A 21,818-nucleotide genomic window follows, 5' to 3' on the forward strand; every position below is an offset into this window, starting at 1 on the left:
CGTCTCAAAATTTTCCAAGTTTCCCCGATCTCCTTCCATCATACATCCAACTATTTGTTCCTTTCGCCCCCCGCGCAGCCCCTTTTGCCCTTACGACGTACAGGACAACGTACACGTTGGCCTTTCATTAGTCACGTCTTCGCTCTCGAGTCTCTTTTCTCGAGTTCAGGCCAGATGAAGATTCCTTGAAAATTTCCACGTGCAATCCGAGCGAAGAGACTTACTCACGTTGCCGTGTGGTCATTACACGTGTTACAGTACAGTACGTAAAATGTACACGCCGTACAGTCTGAGTGCTACAGAACGAAAGCGATCGTTTGAAATATTACGCTTTTCTTTCTTTTAAACCAATGAACGATTTTCCTAAAGCGAAAGAGGAGATGAGACACTTTTATTCCTCCCGCTTTTGTTAATTATTAAGCATGTACATTATTTAAAATGATCTTCTGCGATTTAAAAGACTTTACTTATCAGAAACATATTCTGGCATAATAAAATTAGATGAATTTTTTTATCCAGCAAAGTATTATCTCGACACTATATACAAAAATAAAAGATGCAGCTTACTTTATCTCGATTACTTTTGGTAAAATTAATATGAACGCAGTTTAGTTTCATATTGCCTCAAAAATGTGTTTAGGCAGGATTATTCAACAAACAAGTACGAGTTCATCACGAGTATAGATTTAAACAAAGCTCAAACTTAATTTAATAAAGACATTACCCAACAACGTCATCGAAAACTTGACAAGGTTCTCGAAATGATACTGGAAAGTCTCTCGTTACCCCGTTAGTAAATATTAGCTCGCATTCGAATGTCAAGCATTATTATAAGGCATTACCCTGTCACGCTTATACATACACGCGCGCTTAATTCTGATTTCCTCGTGATAATTAAACATAAACCTGGTGCAAGCCGCCGATCTTCCGCGTACACGCTGGTGAAAATTATTTTTCCCAGCTCTCTCGCACTCGCTCGCTCGAGAGCAGTTATACAAAGTTTTGTCTCGCGACAAAGTTTCGAGCGAGCGCGTGTATATATCCTAGAAAAGTCTGCGGGTAAAGATAATGAATTGCACAAGCCGCGCGGAGCTTTAACTACTCAGCAAAAGCTCACTCTTGCAAAGTCTCCGCGCGCTTCAATGGACGTGCTTTTATTCCCAAGTCCATCCCGACGCAGCATGCGGACACGCGAGTACAGGAGGGCACCAGGCGCCAGTAGGCTACTCGACGAGGCACGAGGAAAACTCTACCCCGTATAATGCATGCCATATAAACTGAATTTTCTTTTCAGCGAGCTTGACACTGCTCCTTTTTTTTTAATGTGTAATCCAATGTTTATACGTATAATAACGAGTTTGTGCACGTGTATTCGCAGCTTGACAACTTGTTTCTTAAAACACAAAAGTATTATGAGAATGATTACGATTGTTTGTTTAAAACAGGTTCGTTTGAAGTTGCTTTTTACAATTTATTCGTTGAGTGTTCTGACGAAAATTCGGTATCCATGACTTGTGCGTACAGATGCTGTACGTAGAGTAAAAATATCTAATATTCCCTAATTAAAATTCCACTGATCCCGTGATCTTTCTGACATCAAAAGGTCAGTGTCGAAAATAAAGCCGGCGCGGCGTGCAGTGAACAGAAGTCCCCTCGTGCGTAGTCGAGCGACGCACGCCGCTTGAAGAACTGACCGTTAAAATTGTCAAACGCGTGTTGCACGTCCCGGCTTAGGTGCCATTATTGCGTTCAAATGCAATTTTAGCTGCATAATTATTCAGACGGTAAATTTTGCATGGATTCATAAACACGCCTCGCGTCTTTTCTCTCTCTTTCTCTCTCTTACTCTCTTTATCTTCTTTTATACGCGGTAGCTTTTCCCAGTGCGTAGCCCTTCTTGCAGCCATGTCGGTGGTTAAAGCCTGGCTCGAGCGCGTTATTTAATTTTTGCCTAGTCTCGGCTTATGCTGTATCCATGAGCTCTGGGAGCGTTAGAGGAGCAGTTCGTTGAAATTCTCTAAGCGCAATTGCCGTCTGCATGTGCAGTTTATGCGCCGCCCGGACATATATATTGCTCTTTTTTTCGTTGTTGCTCTTGTTGTTACCGGCGTGTATGAGTGTGCGTACGAGAGAGTGGGCTTTTGCGCGCTCGAAACGATGGACAAATTAAAAATGTGCCATTGCCGTGTTTACTTTTTCATTAACTTACGACCACAGGCGCCGCGTGCACGTAGATATGAGGCTCGTATATTCATGAAGCTTACTGCCGCAGAGAGCACAGTGTCACTAAGACTATCAAACGCTGGCGAATAAAAAAATGCAAATGACATTTTTCTCATTTGCAGAGTATGAATTTGTCATGATATTATAATTAACTAATGACCAGGTGGTCACTAAATCATGTACATACATATTTTACATATTATCGTAGGTTTATATATTTTTAAACTATATTGAATTCCCATCAAATGCTTTTGCATTTATGTGGTTTTTTTCGGACGTGGGCAAGGTAAATCCTACAACTAATGACCTCGTGATGTCAGGCATCCCAATGGAACCATCGCTAAACGATACTTCGGTTGCCGGGGCTACATATAAGCGCACTTGGCTTACGTCTCCATCTACCTAGGTCTTACATTTCTCACCTTCCAAGTGGTGATATGGGGTTTAGGGACAGATTTCCCATCTTTATTCAACCGTTATTAACCCCCACCTTTAATTTTTATAGTACCGTCTCCACCAAACCACAGACAGGAACCCGGAAAAAGAGCGAGGGCCAACCTCGGGTCCGACGTTTCTTAGCATCAACCCGAGATCAATAATCCCACAGATCTGCATCAACCAGAGGCCAGATTTAGAAAACAAAAAATAATTTCGCTTTCCGCAAGATTTTCAATCTTCTTTAGTTGCACAAAGACGGCTGTGTCCGCATATGAAATGCATCAGAGTGCGATAAACATCAATAATCTCCCATTTCTGCCCCAACCCAACAGAGATAACGGATTCTGGAGACAAAACTTTCTTTTTAATTCATTCATTAATTTTCACTCTTCTCGGTTACAAAGCAAACCTTAAAATCTTTAAATTAAAATTAATTTTTTCTTTAAGCATGAGCTGTTCCATTAAACAGAATCACTCATCAGGTCCCTTTGGCGCAGAGGATAGCGCGTTGGACTTCTAATCCAAAGGTCGTGGGTTCGATCCCCACAAGGGATGTAATTCCTTTTTGAATTTTTAAAAAAATTAAAACTCTGTCTTCAGTAATTAACAAAATTTATAATGAAAGTCAAAAAACGTACGGTTACGTAAACTGCATACTAGCTGAAAATTGACCCACAACTATTTCCGGTGTCATCAGCTGCGATATACAAAGATTCACTTTCACATGCAAACCTTGGACAGTGACACTATAGGTGTTCCGCATCTTCATCTTCCATTGGATATAAAGGACAGGCTGACTGGTAATAAACCCTAAAAGATTTTGACCTCCCCTATTCTCCCTCCCTCTACCAGATCCAGAATTTGTTTTTCAACTCGTTTGCTCTTAAGGTAGTTGGGTGATCATACTAATAATTCTAATCATACTACACTTTTAGAGTAGTCTTAACATGCGCAGATGCCTTATGCGCAGTTGTCTTATGCGCAAGCTGCAAACGGGTTAAAAGGCAAACATAAGTCAAAATTTCATGTTGAAGTGAAACTTCCGTACGTACGTTGAGTATGGTTGGTCAAGCCGTGACAAACTAGCGTGCGTCTGTAAAGATAGCATGTTTTCAGTCACAGTAGCGTCTGTATACTTGGCGTCCTTTGATTGGTCGATGTTCGGCAGTGCCGAGACTCTGCTAGTCCCCCTCTACTGATTACGTTACGTAGCCGGATTCGGGTTAATGCTTCGTTGCACATAGTACACAAATAAAATTAAAAAATTCAATTTTTCGCTTTAAATGTTTCCCCATAACAACATTACGAGATGAAACTCAAGCCTGATAAGTATTCTACCTACATTATCGACATACCGGAATAACGTGTGTTTATGTATACTCGGCACTTAACCTACCAGTAAGGTACAAGTTCCAAGGAAGATAACCAAAAAAAGACGAATTTAGAATGGAATGCGGCCAAACAAGATTAAAAAATAAGTAAAGACTTTGATTCTTTTATTCAGAACAAAATTAAATCCTTAAACTTGATTGCCACTCAAAATTGAAGTCGAGATTTGGTTTTCAGTTATTTCAGGAAAGGTAATTTATCATTTTATTTGAACAAACTTTAGCGCTCGACGTTGTAAGAATAGAATTATCATCTTCCCTACGACAACTGTGCTTGGCCCCGTCGATAATCATCAAGTAAGTTACCAGTGCACATGCTGCCACCACTTTCAACACGTACAACCTTATCCCTACTACCGAATTAACTTAGGGGTGACCTGAGAGGCTAGTGGGCGTTGCCTTTAGGTAAAGAGATCCAACGACGTTGTTACATACTCAAAAAGTTAAAAAAGGCTAGAACTGAATTAAAAGAAAACTGTGCGCAAGGTTCAGATCAGAGTTATATAAGGTGACTAGATTATTTTTTTCAATTTGTGTTGAGATAACCAAGAGGTGAATTTGAAAATTGGCCGACCAAGAAAAGAACAGGAGTTTCCCGAGTTTTTGAAAACCATTTCTGATATAGCGATTGTCAATAGGGCTGCCGATGAGTGTCGCCAAACAGAGGAGATAAGAACGTGTACTACTCTCCAGGACTTGGAAAATAAATTGCAGGAAAAAGGGACTCAAATTTAAAAAAGTACTGTGTATCTTCAGTTACTTCCAAAAAAAATTGACCACGCTATAGGACCAACGACATATAAACACCATTCCCGTAAGGATTTGCAAGCCCCAAAATGAGTTACACAGCAAATATCCGGATGGAAAATGTTGTACGACAACAATCAAAATGGTTAATGCACTGGTTTCCGAATTGGGTTCAAAACAAGTCGCTTATATTTTGCAGGATGACAAGGCTCGTGTCAAAATTAGAATGACGGCCAATAAGCAATCCCCAAAATTCAATTTCAATTTAGGTGATTTGGTGATGAGGAAAAATCACATCCCTTCCAACAAAGGAAAGAAAGTAAATGCCAAATTAATGCCAAGATTTGTAGGGCCTTGTGAAATCGTTAAAGTTTATTCGCCGTTGGTATGTGACGTGAAAAATAAATCGGGTAAAATTACTAAAGTACATGTCAACGACTTGAAGAAGTATACAGTTTCACGGCGGCTGCGAGATAAGGCCAAAGATAGTAATCAATGATTTACTAATCATTAAAATATTTCTGCAGCTGTTGAAAATGTGGCCAGGACGAGGAGTGCGTCCAAGAGAGGAGCTGACAGAGCGAAGCCGAACGAAGAGCTTAACGTTCCGGTACGGTCGACGTCCGGGAATGGATGCGAACGGAGAGTTTCCCGACGGCAACGGGGACTCTGGCCCATTCCGGCGCTACTGCCCTAGGAGCACCAGGGCATGCTACCGTGGAGGCCGCAACATCTGCCTCACGGTACTCATGCGTTCCCCCCTCCGTGACAACGAGAAGGAGGAGGAGCAAGCCAGGGAGAGGGAGAAGCCCGGTGACGTGCTGCCTGGCGTAACCGCTATCGAGCCGACCGTTGAAAACTTGGCCGCACAGGACGAGGTGATTGCCGCCGAAGAGGTGGCTGGAGGACAGGCCGAGGAAGGCCCGTCAAAGGAGCGGTCGTCAAGGTCGGAGTCGACGATTGCGTCGGAGACAGGGTCGACCGCGGACACCGAGTCCGATGCGACCGGAGCCCGAGAGCTCAATTGGCCGCCTGAAAATCGTCGTCGGTGGGACGAGCCAGAGCCGCGTGGACTTGCAGGCTCTAGGCGAAATTCGGCATGGATGTTGGAATTGCGGGGTGCAGGGAAGTGGACATAGCCACTTCAATTGCCTGGATCCCGTGAAGCGCCGCTATTGTTGCTGGTGCGGGAATCCGGGTTATACCAAGTCCTCTTGCCCTCAGTATTCCCCACTGTGGCAGCGTGCTAGGAGTGTTTAGGAACACACTCTTATGTGCCTAGAACTAGTCTTATTCTGATGCGCGAGCGATGATCTGATTCGACGCCACCTAGCAGTGACTAGTTGAAGCAGTGAACTTTTGTTTTAATTGTTTTTTTTTCATTTCTTATTGTATGCATCATCAGTATCTAGGTAAGGTAAATGCTTTTTTAATGAAACATTAATTACATTTTATGAATCTTGAAGGGGTAATTTATTGGAAGTTGAACTACGAGCAAGTGTACTAACATTATTTAAATCTACCAAAGTGCTTTTCGAATTAACATTTTTCAAACCTGTATCTATATAGAAAGTTTTTTTTTGAACCAGTTCACAGGTTTTTGAAAATGATCGATGTCTAAATTTTCTTGTGAGAGATGAAGTGATTTTTCACCCAAAAGAGACAAAATATTTCAATTTTGTGATAGTGAACTATGTTCACTTCACTCACAAGTTTGCAAAGTAAGATCAATACCAGGATACTGCTTGTCAGTTGGGTTCAGTAGCAAGCATCATTCTAACTAGCATCTCAATATCCAAACATGTATGCTTGTAATCCTCTACTGGTAGATAAAAAGCCAAGCACAAGTCGCTTGTATCGTTATGAATCAACACAGGTACACTGAGAGAACGATTGGTGGGCCGCCTCACTACGATCGTGGCTATTGCATAGCTGCGCCACAAAATTGTGTGTCTGATCCACAAAAATTGCGTTAGGCATGCTTCATGTAGATGAGGGTTAGGTACTCAGTAAATTTGATTGGACCATAATAACGTGTAGCTCGCACACAAAACTGTTGTATAGCAGCGACACGGGAACTTGTGGTTCCGCCAGCAGGCGCTGTGTGGCGTACATTCAATCGTTTTCTCAGTGTAAGACTAAAAGCAACTATGACCAGATAAGAGTTGATTAATATGGTAGCTTACTTTTTCAGATCTCCTTTCGACCATGGAATGATTTTTGGGATAAGTCGTTACAGATTCTTCGTCAAGCGGGCTCATTAGACCTACTATTCTTTCAGCGTTTTAGCTCATTCTAGCCGCATAGTTCTTTTGAATTTCAGTGGTTTTTTTAGCAAGACCCTTTCTCAGAGGTGCTAATGAGCTCAATCCATCTGTTCATTTCAGATAAGTGCTAGCGACTATGTGGGATCAAGCGTTGCGAGCAAGTGCTCAAGAGAGGGCAACAGATGGGACGAAGCCAAGTGCATGAGTCAGTTGTTATATGAAAATTAATCAAGTAAGGCCTAAATAAAGTCACTCATAACTTGGGGTGTGAGATTACACGAAAAAACTCGACTCCATCGAATTGCCTTGTTTTCGAACACTCGAATTTTCTAGACTCGACTTGGACTTAACGAGTCAAGTAAAACCCTAAAAATTGAGTATTAGCATACCCGTACTCGTAACCCTTTCTCTCCATGACTCATATTTTTTTGTCTTACATCCAATTCCAATCCTAACTCCAGCTTGACATCTTGGGTCTAAAGAGCGAGAAAATCCGAGTTGCTCTGATTAATACAAGCAAGACCGTAAACGTCGACAGTTTCGCGAGCACAAGGTTCATCAAATATTTAAATTTTGGACTGAATTTTTGACTGATTTCCAGCTAGTTCTTGTTTCAAAATTTTACTAGATTTTCCCATTGAAATTGAATTTGTAAGGAAACCTACATGGAAATCTTATTTGAAAATGAGCATGTTGAAGTGAGATAGTTTTTTCACTCGTAATCTATACTCTCTACATCATGTAGATTTACATTTGGATATACATTTTTGATTAAGAAAACACGTAATATGTAAGTAGTTAAATTATTTTTTATATTATTTACTATACACAATTATTTGATTTAAATTTTTGGATACCCGAAAGTAAAAAAAGAAGTTATTCCACTTTTATAAATTAAGAGATTTGTTGTATCCAGCTTCAACGCTTTCATCTAAAACCGCTACAAGAAATTGCTTTAAAAGAAGCAAGGCTAAATGTGCATATTGCCACTACCATTGAATTTGATGCTGTAATATGTAAAGCAGCGAGGCAAAGATGCTCGAGCTTAATATATTCTAAGTTTTGGCAAGGGTCTAACGTTTTAATTTTTTCTTTGAATCTCGTGCAGGCATAGTTTTTAAAAAAAAGGCGCAGCAAAGAGAGCAAATGCGCTCATCACACACACTCTGCAGGTTCATTTTCTAATTTATTTTTGATATTTTGCCAGCGGATCCGCGAACAAAGAGATCGAGCCGTATCTAAATTTCGCGACTACACCGGTATAAATACACCTGAAGAGAAATAACGAAAAATATTCATATACGAGCACAGTTGCTTGGCGCGTATAGATACGAGCCGCGGCTATGCGAGATCGCGCGTTGAATGGGATATAGTCTCTCGCACGATACGTACACGTCATGTATATAGCGCACGAGCGCAAAGGTTCGAGCCAAGTGGTAGCCCATTCATTAAATTTAATAAAGAGATGCAGGCGCGCGAGCGCGCACTCTTGTGCTCGGCCGAGATATAAAGGAAAGAAGGCAGCAGCAGCAGCAGCAGTGGCTGCATCATACTTGCGCTACACTCGCTAGCGCAGTCAAGCCACCCGAGGGATTCATAAAAATACAGCAGCACGCGACTATTCTCGTAAATTCACTCCGAACTCACACGAGCTTGTACGAGCTTTGCTTTTTTTCAGCTCCCAGCTCCTTCTTCTTTTTTTTACGTTTAGCTTTAATTTTGTTTTTATCTCGCTCGCTCGCGCAAGATTAATGTTCTTCGCTCTCGGAGTTGTTATTTTGGCGCATCCTTCGTTGCGCCAATCATTAATATCTCGTGCCCGATAACTTAAGCCGAGAGCGCGCCGGACATGTATAGCAGCCATGCGTGCGACTACGATTTGGCTCGTTGTGACCCCCGTGCGTGCGACGTCCGCAATGGAATATATATACATCGAGAAATCGTCAATGGGTAATGGCCCAATAAAACGACATTGACTCGCTGTATCCATCGATATTCCAGAAAACTAGTTCGCAAACATTTCGACTCAATAGGTGGAACGCGATTCACACGCGCGTTTTATAAAATAATCCCGAGTTTTTATTTTCCTCGAAGAAGGCTTTAACGCGCAAGGGCGTTTCTCTAGCTCGCTCCTTATGTGTATAAATTTCTGCCCCGAGTTCTTTTTTTCCTCCTTTTCTCTCGAGTTTCTCCTTGAGCAAGATTCTGAACGTCGGTGGTTTCTCGCTCTCTTCGAAGAAAACCAAAATGCTCTGCGATGTTGCTAAAACTCGAGACCACTCACCGCAGCAGCAGCAGCAGCAGCAGCAGCAGCAGCATCAGCATCAACGACAGCGGCGGCGGCGTCGGCAGCCGTGGCAAATTCTCCTACTCTTGGGGCGTAATCGACCATTGACTCGTCGGAGACTTGTTGGTAAATAGAACTGAAGCGTTAAACGTCAACGAAGAATAAGTTGCTTTTTATTTAAATTCTTGAAATCGCAGCTCCTGCTACCGCTATACTGATGCAGTTTGACTGAATTGCATTCCATTACATAGAAGGAGGCAGCTATGCGTACCGAGAGCGACTTAAGTTTGATCTTTTATTTTCGCGTTGATTCAATTTTTTCAAGCATCCGCGTTGTAAAAGAAAATATCCGAGCTGAGAAAGAGCCTTGAGAAGTGACGAAAAAGTAAAAATTTTATTTATGATTCCAGGTCAACGTCAAGACAATTAGATGGCGAGCTGACGCTCGAGGCCCTCCTCGCGCAAATTCTTAAAAAATATTCAAATAAACCGCGTGGCAGTTTTACGAATGACCCGTCGTAAAGTTTCAAATAAATATATATGTCTCTGACAGATATGCTCCGAAGTTTCTATTCGGATTCGGCGCGCTGCACGAGTCAAGTCTATATAAATACGCCGAGACTTGATGTACTCGAGCTCGACTTCATTAAATTTTTCCTCTGTCTCTCTGCTCAACGATGAAATGCAGCGTATATAGGAGGATGGTAGCTGCGCGTTGTTTTGCCATTAGCTCGTCAACGAGTGCGTAAACGTGTGCGTATGTGTGTGTTTGTGTATGTTCGTGTATTACGAATGCCGTAGTAAACAAACGCGCCGCGTATTATTACACGAAAGGTAGATGCAGGCAAGAGGAAAAAATAACTCAGCCGTGCTTTTGATGCGTTCATTAGTGCGTTGAGATTTCAAAAAAAACTTCATCGTATGCAAACTTTCCGCGTATTTGTTTACGTTACATTTCACATTAATATTTTGTTTTCTTGACAAATTGCGGAAGGCCGAAATTTTCGTTACAATTTTTCATATTATTACGCTCGTATATCGTTTGGACGCATAGTGTTGAACGCGTAACGCATCGCGTATATGTCCCAAACAACATGGAAAATTAAATGTTTCTCGAGTCACAGACGACGAAAAGATGCAAAAACTGTGCAGTTTCGCACGGAGAGCAGTGTCTCTTTAACATGCGATTTACACCGTGCACGGCACTCGCTTAACGATATAACCAAGTCGAGCTATACTGTATCGGTATAGATATAGCTTCTGCCGATAAGGAGCATGGACGATCTTCAAGGACTTATAAAGAAGTTTAATATAATAAAAACCAAGAGGGAAAAAACGCACATATAAGAGTGAGTGATATTACTCGGCAGTAAAATTCAAGGGCTGCGGAGGCTCGGGCCGGTGAGGCGCAGGAGGGACGTAAACGTCGTGCGTGTGTACAGTCAATTTTTATATTTCTCATACTATATCTCGCCGCTGCTGGGCGGGGGTCTCTCTCTCTCTCGTACTCGTGCGCCCGCTCACTCGAGTCTACGCGCGATTTACGATGTGCTGCGCGGCGCACTCGGCTGCACGTATGGGTATATATAATACGAGGAAGGACGGAAAAAAGCTATTCGCAAATACGCTAAAAAACACGCTGTGCAGTCACGCCTTTTTATATAGTATAAAATAATTCATGGCACGACTCGCGCACGAGTGTGAGTAAATTATACAAGTTAAGCGAGAGAGAGAGAGAGAGAGAATGAGGCAGAGCAACGACTATAGAGCAAGAAAGAAAGAGAGCGAACTTATTCGCGACACTCTGAATCGTGTTTCTAATCACTCGCGACTGCAAATAAATGTTCTCTTTTTTCTTTTTGGGCAAATGGATACATGGAATTAAATACGACTGGCACGAGGTGAATTTGAATAGGAGAATCGTCATCGTCGTCGTCGTTGTCGTCGCACGAAAAGACCGCGCGATGATAATAATCAGAGGCCAAGGCATCGCAACAATGAAACTGTCGAATACAATCGGCGTGTGCGCGCAGTCGTCGAATATACAGTCGCCGATGTACTGCAGTGTGCCACCGCCGCCGCCGCCCGCGTCGCATCGTCACGATTTTTTAATGAGTATATTATGAGCATTTGGAAGGGCAGCCGGAGGATACGTCGCCCCGCACGGACTGCACAAAAGCTACGTCGCGCTCGATGCAGAAACGCGAGCTCGAACCATTTTATTTTTGTAGGACCCGACGAGCCTCGACGCGAGCGCTCATGTTTTTATGCATGAGCCTACATAGAATACGGAAGGAATAGCTCTGGGTGTGGGTTCGGGTCGCACGAAAATATGGCCTGCGTATAGCCAGCTCGGCAAATATGATGAATTCGTAGCTAAACGGCCGCGAAAAATTCATTGTTACTACCTTAGCGACTGTATAACGTATTTCGTTTCGCGTTGGCCTTTTTGCGATTCCGGAGAAGCCATTATGGCCGTGAGGGAGGTTTCGTCGCCTAAAAGCGAATAAATTATCGTTATATCGTCGATCGTACGGCTAGCGATAAAGATGATCGAAGGCGCATAATGCATACAATTAAAGCACTGCTCGTCGCGGAGAAGGCAAAAATATACACAAACCGGATGCGCGTGTGTATTTCGGAGGCGCGCGACGCATCGGACGCGCATAGGTGTGTGTATATAGGTAAAGGGGTGCGCGACGCCGGTCCGATCCGTCGCTCGGGTCGAGACGGATAGCATCAAAATCACTATCACGTACAAATGGGATATCTGTAGCTGGTATAGCAGCAGCAGGCGAGGCTGCAAGTGACCCCTGCAATCGTACAGGTATACGCTGTATATAATGTCTAGGCCATGCCGAGCGTAGGTAGCTGATAGCTATATAGGATGTATGGGATGCTTGTGCGTAGCTGGGCGCAGTTTATATATGTACGTGATGGACAAGCTAATGACGGATGACCGGAGCGTCGTTCCGTCTCTCCCTCGCACTCGAAGGAAGGAGGATAAATGGCTACGGGCTATAAGGCCAGCAGCAGCACTAGTGCTCGTTGGGCAAAACGATTTCGCTTGCTTGGCTATATAGAGCAGCGAGTAGGGCGATTATGGCTACAACAATGTCCACGACGACGACGACGACGACGACGACGTCGACGATGCAGAGGCTCGCAAGCATTTCTATTACGTATATATCTATATTGCTATATAGCCCTGCGTGGAGGTAGTTTATACGTGGCGAGCTCGAGCGTGATCCGATTAGGAAGCGAGAAGATAACGACCACTTTATCATCATTTCCTCGTGCGTGAGTGCCCTGCGAGAAGCAGAAAATCTTGCCCCGTCTTTCTCTCGGTCTTCCTCTCTCGTGCTATACATACTACGTGTGCAGTACAGTGCGTATGTGTGCGTGTGCGCGCAGATAGAGAGGATGTATCGCGTTACTCGGATAATTGAGCGAGCCCGCGCGCCTAAGAACCCGGAGTAGAGGATATATACTCGCTGCACCTGACCAGCAGCAGCACACGAGCACACGGATCTAAATCAGAGAGACATTCGCGCAAAGCCGAGCTCTCTCCTGTATGTATGTAAGCTGCGCTCCATATTATATATGTGGCTGCGTTACGTCGACGCACTCACTTGCCCAGCTAGCCGGCTAATCTCGAATAATGCGCTCCAAATTATTATTTTCTCTCTGCAAGGCTGCTGTATCGCGCAGTGGAGAGATATACTCGTATCGTAGAAACGTACAGAGCATATACGACAACAGCTTGACAAAGTTCCTCTTTTCTTTTGTCTCGAGGATCAATGCGCCGATCGCCGCTGCTTTGCAACGCGACCTTTTCAGACTACAAACCTATGTAAACTGTATACTCGTATACATCGTATGCGCTCGCGACTGAAACGAAAGAAAAGAAGATGCAGGCCCGAGAGTCGCGAGGGGTGCATACATGTATATAGAGCGTGTATTTTTGCATAGAGAATGTTCGCGACGTGAGATAAGCTGGCCGCATCCGTATATGTGTATGCACGAAGGTAGAGATGCGCGAGCAGTGCTATGTGTATCATGAGGTATAAAACACGAGCACCAGGCAGAGCACTATTAGCGCGAGTAAATAAAGAGAAACGAACGACTATCGGGCGCAGGAAAGGATATACAGCTAAGGGAAACGTTTATGTACGCGAGCTCACGATATGTATCTCGCGGTGCGTGAGCGTATACAAGCCGCATGTAGTTTCTTTTTGTGTCTCGCGATGCTGCAACCGCGGAGAAAAACGTTGTACAAACAGCGCATGAAAATGTCAAAGGTAAATCGCAGCGCGAACCTCTCGGAAGCGGCTATGGTGGTGTCAGGGGGGATTGACCGCCGCAGGCCATAGAAACTCGTACCAACAGACGCTCGACGCCATGCTGAAGCTGTGTCTAGCGCCTCGTGACTCGGAAAATGTTCCGAGGTGCGATTCAGCGGCGCCAAGAAGCTACATAGCCGGTCCTCGTCGTTCGAGTGTGCGTCGCGTGTTGCGCACCAGTAGGCGATTCCGTGGCACCTATCATATCGTGTGAACAGCACAACACTTGCTATCGAGCACCCGACTCATGCGCTATACTGGCTATACTACGTGCACGGGACGACCGATGAAATTCCCCGTTCGTCCGCCCCGATGAAAGGATTAGACGCTCGATCGAAATTTCCGCGAGCAGAGACAAAAAGAGATTGGATTTTGATGAATGTTTACTCGACGGTGGAATAGTGCCGCAGATTTACTGGCGCTTCGTATGCGGGTACGTGCAGCGGCCCGACAAAAATATTACATTCTTTTGCCAAAAAAAACTTCGTTGCCACGTGCAAAAAAAATGTAACAAAATTATTCTCTTTCATTTCTGGGCGTGTAAAGGGTTACTAACACAACAAAAAAAATGCCAATTCTATCATGTCCACTGTACCACAAAAGTTCATACGCATGCCACAAAACATATCGATCAAGCAGAATTGAATGAAAATGCGTTATTTTTTTTCGTCCGCGAAAAAGCCCGGCTCCATCGCGCTATCGTGAACATCGTAAAAGTACTCTTTCATGCAAACACATTTTAATTTCGCCAAGTTCGGGCAGTGTTGCTTTCCTACGCAGACTTCATCGTAACCGGATTTTCCAGGTTTATAAAAGTATGCAGTATCATCGGTTCAGAACGTTCAAAGGAGATAGTCACAAAAAGGTCGAGCATGATTTTTAGTCTCAAATATGAAAAGCATATCGGTGGATTCGCACGCGTTACGACGAATATCCCGAGAAAAAGCTCTCACTCTCTCTCTTTCTCTCTTGGTTTCGCGATGAAATCTGTAACGGTTAGCGCGTTGAGCAGCGGCAGCGGCGAGCCCACGGTGATGCGACAGTATTAACGTTCCTCACGTTTGCGGTCTCATTTGCGTCCAAATCTTGCACACTCGTTCGGAAAGGGGCTTATAGCCGCCGCTATACGTATACAACAGGGCGATGCGGTCGGCGTACGATTCACTTAATCCTGAAATTATGCAAGACCCGCTAGATTTACCGGCGCGTGTCTGGCAAACACTTGCACACGGCGTACATGCAGGATCCCGCGCGCACTTTGTGGCAAAAATCGAATTTCGAATTTCTTCGGGCTCTTGCTCCATCTTTCGCTATCTTGCGGCTATGCGTGACAGGCGATTTTATTTTAACAATTTTTAACGAGGACGTCGTTTTCTCTTTCATACAATTGAAGAATGATGTGGCCGAGTGAAAGTAAATTCCATTTTAAGAAACTGATAAAATTCATAATGATCCTACTTGATAAGCAACAAATTGATAACTCTTACGTATCAGAGTGGCACAATTCTTTGAGCATTGAGTCGTTTTTTATACTTTTAATTTTACGATTTATGTTTCCTACTTTGAATACAGACGAATTGAAAAAAATCCAATCAATATTTTTTTCACCTTCTTGATCTTCCTATATCTACATCCGGAAAAAAACTACGGAACAGGCGTTCGCGAGAACAACACCAAGACAGACATAAAAAAATCCAATTGTTTGCGCGTGCAACGTTTCGGGAATATCAAACAAGTTCAATGATCATCGTAGCCGGTATAAAGTGAAATTAGTTGGAATTCATGTAAACTCGGCAGAGAGAAAGAGTCGAGGGAAGACTATAATCTAGAGAATAGAGAGGAATCTATATAATGCAGAGAAAAGAAGAAAAAAAAAGAAAATACTCAGCTCTTATAGATGGTGCAGCGTAATATTGGGCGATAAGGTAGTTCTCTCTCTTTCTTTTTTACGTATGGATATGTGTATAGGTGTGTGTCGAAGGCTCGGCGAAGCAGAGGTGCAGTAGCAGCAGCAGCAGCAACAGTGGCGCGCTTGCACGTATAGGAGAGGCCGCTTGTTTTGAATATCGAATAGCCAAGCCCAATAGCATCGGCCCCCGCCACCCTAACGCACACATATATAGTATGTGGAGGCGCATTTGGCTATATACGTATCTGTATTAGCGAAATAGAAACGTAAAAAATATGCACGTGTGCGCGCACGTTTTTCGCTCGCAGCCAGCGGAGAGAACAGGGAATAAACATTGCAGTATGCGGATACGGCCTCGCGTTTTGTTGCTTTTTGTTCGTATACCTTATGCCGCTATACGTATTCGTCTATATGGCTGTACGAGCCCATATACTTGTGTATATAGCAGAGTTCGGTACGGGCAGTTTTTCGAAAATATTCGCGAGAGCTACTAGAGCTAGCTGTTCTCCGTATCGTATGTGCGCTGCTCGCTATAAGCCGCGCGCGGACTTATTCTTCTTTCGTGCGTATGATTGCAAAATTTCTCTCTCTCTCTCTCTCTCTCTCTCTCTTGCTCCTTTGTACCGCCACATATACAAGCTCCTATCGATCACGTTATATTATGGAATCTACCCGCTGGCAAAGTGCGAATAAAATTCTCCTGCACCTAGCTGAGAGAAGACAATATTCATCACACGATTTGTACTCTCTTTCTCCCTTGCGACTTTCATTACTGTTCCATACTCAATTTACGAGTGCATCAACTTTGAGAACTCTCCAGGCGTCTCTTCATGAAGCAGCAGCAAGAGTCACGCACAGCGCCAGTGCGAGCTTTGGAAAAATGAAATGCACGAGTATGTTTGAGCACGCGTAAAAGCGAAAGCGCAGGCGACAAAATAAAAAAGTAGAGCGAGAGCTTATAGTCGCGCCCACACGCATACACACGCGTGCAAGTCTCGTGTATATTACGTACATAGGTCGCATGAAAGAAGAGAAAGAGAAAAAAAGGGCTTATTTAATTTGCATTCAGAAAAGAGATACGAGACAAGCTCGAGACGCGAAAGAGTCCCAGCAAGACGCAAGCATTCATTTTCTCGAGCTGAGGAATTTTTCAGACCAGGCCAATTCACCCTCTGTGCACACCTGCATGTATACGTATAGACGCACCTGTGAGTCTGTACCGACTGCAGTGGCGCACTTTTAAAGATGCTCTACATATGCCGCATGAGAGACGTCAAAAAGCGCGCCATTGCCCGAATGCTGATCGCGTTGACGGCAACTGTTAGTTCCGACGTGCATCTACGTTACGTTATTTTCTTACACACTCGTCGGAGACAATGAGAAATTTTACATAGTGAACCCGTGAAGGTGAAAATAAATTAAACTTTCGAATTACTTGACTGAAAAAAAGGTTGCTTACAATACATTATAGAAGAACTATCCCCTAAAAATTTGATTATTTCATTGGTCGTTTTGGCAGACGATTAGACACAATTCGAAAGCATGAGAGGAGACAAAAAAACATTGAAAATTCATTAGAGAAAAACAGGTATTTTGATTCTTTTTATGCGGTCAAATAGTTTTTCTAGCAATCAAATTTAATTTCTAAAAAGGAATTCAAATTTTTTTGAAATTTGAATCCTTGGTCAAATTTGACATAAAAAATCATGATTCAACAATTTTTTCACATTTACTCCCGAAAATCTGAATAAAATATCAAAAATAAAAATCCACTTTTAAGCCCCTGTAGTTCTATGCACGATGGACCTAGTTAGCTGACATTTTCAAAATTATCATTTTTCAATGTTTGAGAGTAAATATTTATTTTTCATTTAATTTTTTCAAAATATTAATTTACTAAAATAAAAAAAAACAACAAAATTAGCTATTTAAAAAAATTTTTCCAAACTCAGAAAGGACGAAAAAAATGTTGAAAATAATTTGAAAACCGAAAAAAATGAATAAAAAATACAACTTCTTCTCATAGAAATCCAAGATCAACACATAACAAATATTAACAACTTTTTCTATAATAAGAAAGTAAAAACCGCTGCCAATGTATTGGCAAGTAGCTTCCTCATACTTTTTTTTTAACTTAAAAATAATTTGAAAATATTAATATCATCTTTCTAATTACGAAAGCGAAACGAAAGCGCCTCTCAGCTTTATCGGGTATCTCAAACAAACAATGCAAAAAAAAAAATTTTTTTCTTAAATAGAAAAAAAAACGTTACGTTTATCGATAAATGAATTTTTCTGGCTTCGTCCCTATGTCATAACGAAAAAAATAAGCCCTCCCCCGTCACGATACGTGCTACCGTTATCAAGGAATCACTCTACACAGCCATACAGCCGCATACACCCACATACATTCCAAAATGTGTCAAAAATTCGATCTAGTATATAGAAATATCATTAAATATATCCTACGATAATTATATACGAAAGCCTAAATGTATCCCATCACAAAACTTCCTATATGAGGGAGCAAAAGGAAGAAAACGACAATTTCCCGCAAAAAAAATTTTTCCCGTAAAAAAAAATTTTTAAAAATCGAAAAAAAAATTTTTTTTCTTCGTTTATCGCTAAATACAATTTTCTGGCTTCATCCTTACATCATAACGAACAAAAAAAGCCCTCCCCCGTCACGATACGTGCTACCGTTATCGAGGAATCACTCTACACAGACATAAAAAAATTTCCAAAAATTTTTAAAAATCGAAAAAAAATTTTTTTTTCTTCCTTTATCGCTAAATACAATTTTCTGGCTTCATCCTTACATAATAACGAACAAAATAAGCCAAACCCCGTCACGATACGTGCTACCGTTATCGAGGAATCACTCTACACAGACATACAGCCGCACACACACACACACACACACACACACACACACACACACACACATACATACATACCAACATGTGTCAGAAATTCGATCTAGTTTATAGAAATATCATTAAATATACCCTACGATTACTCTATAAAAAAGCCGAAATGGAGCCCATCACAAAGCTTCCTCTATGAGGAAGCAAAATAATTTAGAAATGAGTTGCATTTTTTCACAGCATTACCCTCAAACAAGGTGATTTCTACAAAATAAAACTTAACGATGAAGGACTATAGCTTGAAATTGTTACTACGTCAAAAATAACGTCAGACGCTCATTTCATGCTCAAAATCACGACTTCCTCGATTAAATCAGTGACACGTCAGATAGGCACGATACGCACTACCAACGGCAGCAGCAGCAGTAATCATTCAATTTTCATTTGGAAAAAGGCCGCGCTGCACCTAAGAGACAAAGCGAAAATTATGCTCTCGCGCTTAACTCTCAACTCCGTGAACTCGTGTGTGTATGCGCTTGTACGTGTGCTCCCAATTTGTATTTCTATGAATAACAGTGCCGGCGCATAAGCAGACAATCCGATTACAGCTTGAGCTTCGACGATCGAGTGTTTACGTGCTGTGCAAATACAAACTGAGCGCAAGATGCAGCCAAAGTCAATGTTGTAATTTTGCACCGTTATAATTCCCGCTTCCGTAAACAACTGATTTTGCAACATTAAATTCATCCAATATAGATATCTCTGCTTATATATGTTGTATTTAATCGAAGAAAACGCGGCTTTGAATGGCGCAAAAATCAGCGGCAAGAAAGGTTGACAATTCAAATGCACTTTGCACCCGTCTATCTAAGCACAGAAGTGGTAAAAAGTGTCGAGCAGGCGGAAGAGGGAGAAAGAAGAAAAAAAATTTAGACATTACCGAATGCATATCCAAGGAGCTTTTTGCTCCGAAACACGCGCAGATACACACGCACGCGCGCGCGCACACACACACAAAAGTGCACAAATCAAGTTCTGACGGGCGCGCGCGCGAAAACACGCTGTTTATTCGAATTTGATTCTTCTCGAGCTTTTATGTGTACAAAAAATGCTTGAGAAGTAAAGGCGGGCGTGACCCGGCTTTCGCCGCCTCTGTAGCTGCAATGCAGCCGTATGCCTCTATTTCTACGAATTGTATGGCACTGTGTGCGCGTGTGTGTGAGTGCGGCACCGTGAGGCAGGTGCGAGAAACTCTCAGATGACTCGCGCCCACGCGCGTAATGTTTATGCGCGAAAATGGGGAAATATTTTCAAGCGACAAAGCGCCGGCAATTCTCTCGCGGCAATCTCAAGGATATGGTACGTATGTATAGGGGCGCGCCTAGCAGTGCAACGTTTGATTGAAGCAGACATTCACTCGACTAAATATTTCTAGAGAAAAGCAACACTTGTTAAGAGACGTGGATTATGGAAAGTTTACTGTACGAAATTGCATAATGCGAGTCAAGACGCGCAGCAGAAAATGTTTGAAATCCTATTGATTTTTGAGCTCCAATTAGAAACGAATTAATTTATATCGCTGTTCGATCAATCCTGTCTGCAGACATTTTCCTTTGTTAACTTGAATGCGTAATGAGGTTTTCCGCGTAGAGCAGGAAAATTGATTGTTGAAGTATTAATTCCTGATTTGTACGAAAATGTGGATGCTTTGCATTGAAATTAGAATTTAGAATACAAAAGCTTCGTACCTCTGTATGATCCTCATCGAATAAATTTAATTTTCAGAGTATTTAAAATTCGAACAAATAAATTTAGAATTTACTTTACGTTTGCACGTTTAAATACATCGGTATATAGCGAGCGATAACTGCGAAACATTAAGCTTCTATCCCGTACTTTTCGACTTTACCATACATGCAGTCAGCGGTGGTTTATGGAGTACGCCATGGCATGGGCGGCAAATTTTTGAATGAACATTAAATTTTTTTATTATATATGTGCGGAATTATTACTAGACGTTTTTTGTGTGGGCTCGATTTTGTCTGTCGAGAGTTTATTTAGAAGTATTTACTTTTAGACGCCCAAAATTCCTCAAAGAAATTGTTGCCAAGTTAGAATTTTGAATTGTCCAAACGTTGTAAGAACAATGTATAAACAGATAAATCGATAACCTAATTGTAAATAATACAATTATATACGACTTTGACATCGTACTTCGAACACTGATCATGTTTATAGGGAAAAACGAAATTAGTTTGAATGTTGTCGTTCCCGATGTAACAAGCCGTAATATCCAAACATAAATTCTACTCATTAATTTTCCGCTACACTAAATTGAAGGATCCATCGTTTATTATAGGCACTAAAATGGATAAAAGTAAAAAGAAATCCGAAGATTTTGTTTTGGAAAATAATAATAAACCCGACATTGATGTTTTAGACAATAAAAAATACGTTTGTGATACTTGTCAGGGGGCATTTACACTAGAATCAGACATAAAAATGCACCGAGACACAGTTCACAATGAACAAAAAGATTACGCATGTGACAAGTGCGAAAAGAAATTTGAGTTTCGAAGTCATTTGAGTAGACACCAAATATCAGAACACAAAAGCCGCAAAGATTCTGCATGCGACCAGTGCGAGAAGAAATTTGTGACAAAATCTAGTTTGATCACGCACCAAAAATTAGTCCACAAAGATCGAAAAGATTTCTCATGCAACAAGTGCGAGAGGAAATTTGAAAATAAATCCACTTTACTCAAGCACAAAAAAATATTCCATGAAGTATTTAAAAATTACTTATGCGAAATATGCGCTAAGAGATTTGACAGTAAAAATAGTTTACTCGTGCACCTAAAAACAGTACACAATGGTAAGAAAAATTTCGCCTTCAAAGTCTTTAAAGATTATTTATGTGATAATTGCGAGAAGAAATTTGAATACAAACATACTTTGCTTTTGCATCATAAGACAGTCCATAAGAGTCGCAAAAATTTCCCATGTGACAAATGTGAGAGGAAATTTGTAAGTAAAAGAAATTTGTTGAGGCACCAAAAGACAGTCCATGAAGGTCGCAAAGATTACCCATGTGATAAGTGCGAAAAGAAATTTTCACATAAAGCGAGTTTGCTCTTCCACCAAAAAACAATCCACGAAAGACGCAAAGATTACCCGTGCGACAAGTGTGAAAAGAAATTTGGACTTAAACAACATTGGCTCCTTCACCAAACAACAGTACACGACGGTCGTAAAGATTACACATGTGACAAGTGCGAGAAAAAATTCGGATACAAACACACTTTGCTTTTACACCAAAAAACAGTACATGAAGGTCGGAAAGATTTTG

The 21,818-nt window shown here is 41.9% G+C and overlaps 1 non-coding gene across 1 annotated transcript; it reads left to right on the forward strand.

The window, feature by feature from the left end:
* The first annotated feature begins 3,143 nt into the window (after positions 1–3,143).
* On the forward strand, positions 3,144–3,216 carry Trnar-ucu. Its single transcript has one exon. It is a non-coding gene; the product is annotated as a tRNA-Arg (tRNA).
* Positions 3,217–21,818: the final 18,602 nt, after the last annotated feature.

The sequence above is a fragment of the Trichogramma pretiosum genome, unplaced genomic scaffold (genome assembly GCF_000599845.2).
Source record: "Trichogramma pretiosum strain Unisexual culture from Peru unplaced genomic scaffold, Tpre_2.0 scaffold5, whole genome shotgun sequence".
NCBI lineage: Eukaryota > Metazoa > Arthropoda > Insecta > Hymenoptera > Trichogrammatidae > Trichogramma > Trichogramma pretiosum.